Genomic DNA, 2,653 nt, shown 5'->3' with positions numbered 1-2,653 from the left:
TAGCGAATTAGAAGCTAGTTACTTATTCGCCGTAGAGAGCGTGTTTGCAAATAAAGTCACGTAACTGTGGCTGGAAATGATAGATGTGCTGAAAGGTCATATACCCATGTCAAAATATTACCAAATAATAATATAATTTGATTGTTATGTCGAATTAGAAGCTGGTTTCTTATTCGCCGTAGAGGGCGTGTTTGCAACATAAGTCACGTAACTGTGGTTGGAATTGATAGATGTGGTCAAAGGTCATATATCCATGTCAGAAGATGACAAAATAATACCTTAGGTTGAATGTTATAGCGAATTAGAAGCTAGATACTTATTCGCCGTAGAGGGCGTATTTGCAAATTAAGTTACGTAACTGTGGTTGGAAATGATGAAATTGGTTAAAGGTCATATACTCATGTCAAAATATTATCAAATAATAGCATAATTTGAGTGTTATGTCGAATTAGAAGCTAGTTACTTATTCGCCGTAGAGGGCGTATTTGCAAATTAAGTTACGTAACTGTGGTTGGAAATGATAAAATTGGTTAAAGGTCATACTCATGTCAAAATATTATCAAATAATAGCATAATTTGAGTGTTATGTCGAATTAGAAGCTAGTTACTTATTCGCCGTAGAGGGCGCGTTTGCAACATAAGTCACGTAACTGTGGTTGGAATTGACAGATGTGGTCAAAGGTCATATATCCATGTCAGAAGATGACAAAATAGGTTGAATGTTACAGCGAATTAGAAGCTAGTTACTTATTCACCGTAGAGGGCGTATTTGCAAATTAAGTTACGTAACTGTGGTTGGAAATGATAAAATTGGTTAAAGGTCATATACTCATGTCAAAATATTATCAAATAATAGCATTTAAAACATTTAATAATATTTAAAAAATATTTTTAACTGTCCCTTTAATGTAGTTTGAATAAGGAACTAGGAACTAGGAACCAAATTCACAGACATGATCGATGAGTGTGTTCGTTGTCTGTTTGGGGTAATATTTCATGATCAACAACAATTCCATTTTGGCGCCAAAACTTATCAAACGTTCCCACCCTCGAATACGTTGCCTGTTGTACATTTTAAGAAATTTCAGTGCATCAACTTGAGATACATATACTTTTCCATTTGATTTTACACATGGAATATCACATGGCCAACCTAAATCTCTTGTTCCACCAGCATTTTTAACATTAGTCCCTTGTTTCATGCTAAGTGGAAAGTAACTACACTTCCATTCGTATGGGAATATCAAGGTCAAACAGTGCATTGGTGACTTTTGCAATCTGTAATTGCTTTACTGCCATTGGTCAATCGGTATAGTACAGCGTTTGATTGGCAGGCTTGTGAGACCAGTCTACACTAACTGATTAATGGGTTTATATTCATGAGAGAGTACTTTAGGGTACTTAGATTAACCTCTGTGGTTATATTGACAACACTATACTGGATTTTGACAGCTTAAGTAATTGATGAAATCCACAGTTTTCGATGATTCCAGTGCTAACGTTAACGTGGGCTCAAACGCCTAATCAGTGAGTCCAAAGACCTTGCCAATTAATTGCGTGACGTAATCTATCTCAATTCCAGCAATTCTGAAACTGAGCCTGCCATCTGCTTCAAGCTGACGCGCTTGATTTTCCTGTCTCCAACCGAAAAGGTCCAAAACATGATCACGACCCACCCAATCCTGGATGCACCCCTGAATACCATGGTGTACTGTAGTGTATACAATGAATAGGCAATTATACATGACAATATAATATCAACACCCTACCTACTCTCATGATGTTAAACCATTAAATCATTAATCATTTTCCACATCATTGTTTTTATAAAATTAGGTAGCAGACACACGCTCCCACTGGGAGCGTTTTCTTTCCTCTGGCCTCTCTAAATTTTGTTGAAATAACAATAAAACTCAGATGGTAGAGCGCTCACTTCGCATGCGAGGGGTACCGGGATCAACGCCCGAGTTCTCCATGTAATTATATTTTTCCTAGGCATCTCTAATTGTTTTGGAAAATAGGCAGCTACCTTAAATTGCTAGAATAAGCGCCGCATATCAAGTCTGATTTTTTTAAGCTAAGCACCGCTCTCGAATAAGCTTAATCGAGAGTTTATATTTCCCTGTGTGTAATGAAACACTTTCAGAAACAGGGTTTTAAATACAATGCATACATGTTAAATGAATAAATAACACAATGAAGACGCAATTATTTCTATATAAACGTTTATTGACGACGACGTAGGACCTATGATAGGCCGCAGGGGCGGATCCAGAAGTGTCCAAAAGGGGTGGCTGAAAGGGGAGCCGAAAGTTGGGCCGATCGATACAGCACCGTCCTAGGGGTCCGTGGGCATGTCCCCGTGAAATTTTTGTGTTCTAGACGCCCGAAAATAACATTTGAGGCGTTCTGGGCTATCAATTTTTTCTTCTTTTTTTCTTTTTTACTTCACAAAAAAAGGGGGAGCCGGAGCTGGGCCGTTCCCCAACCCCCCCCCCCTAAATCCGTTCCTGCAGGCCTACTGAACATATCTAGGCCCTGTCTCTTATACACATCTTTGAGGAAACATGTAAACGGTGGTACACATTGTCTAACCATACACTTAGATTACATTGTTAGTTATATTATACAGTTTGACCTAGCACTATTAGGT

This window comes from Anneissia japonica, unplaced genomic scaffold (genome assembly GCF_011630105.1).
Source record: "Anneissia japonica isolate Jap-2015-1 unplaced genomic scaffold, ASM1163010v1 scaffold232_len381862_cov165, whole genome shotgun sequence".
NCBI classification, from domain to species: Eukaryota; Metazoa; Echinodermata; class Crinoidea; order Comatulida; family Comatulidae; genus Anneissia; species Anneissia japonica.
The sequence above is the reverse complement of the archived record's forward strand: the minus strand, read 5'-3'. Positions refer to the sequence as shown.